The following is a 492-nucleotide window of genomic DNA, read 5'->3' on the forward strand; positions in this document are numbered from 1 at the left end:
TCAATCGAGGCAACAGTTTAATAAACTGGTGTGGATTAGAAGTGCTAATAATTTAAATGCATGGTGTAGCTCCGCCCCCAGTGGAGAGCCCACCAATCACGTTCTGAACCCATTAAGACCGGTAAAGCATCCGTGTGTCATTTTTAGATTTCTTTGTCAATTCATTTTTTTTTGAAAAATCATGAAAATGTGAGCAAATCTTTGAATACATATATATTTTTAAAGCGAATATTTTTAACTCAAATCTTTGCTTCATGGGGGGTCCCTGGAACAAATACATGTCATTTTGGGGGTCCTTGACATGGAAAAAGGTTTGAGAACCACTGATATTATAACAACAGTTTATTCAGAAAACTGTTAGGATTTAGAAGACATTTGTAGAATCCACCAGAAGCAAAGATTTGAGTTAAAAATGTTTGCTTTAAAAAACATATTTATTCAAATGTTCACGATTTTTCAAACAATAGCAGATCTACAAGCTCAGTGCTGCGC

The sequence above is a fragment of the Gymnoscopelus microlampas genome (assembly GCF_963454915.1).
Source record: "Gymnoscopelus microlampas genome assembly, chromosome: 2".
Classification (NCBI taxonomy): Eukaryota; Metazoa; Chordata; class Actinopteri; order Myctophiformes; family Myctophidae; genus Gymnoscopelus; species Gymnoscopelus microlampas.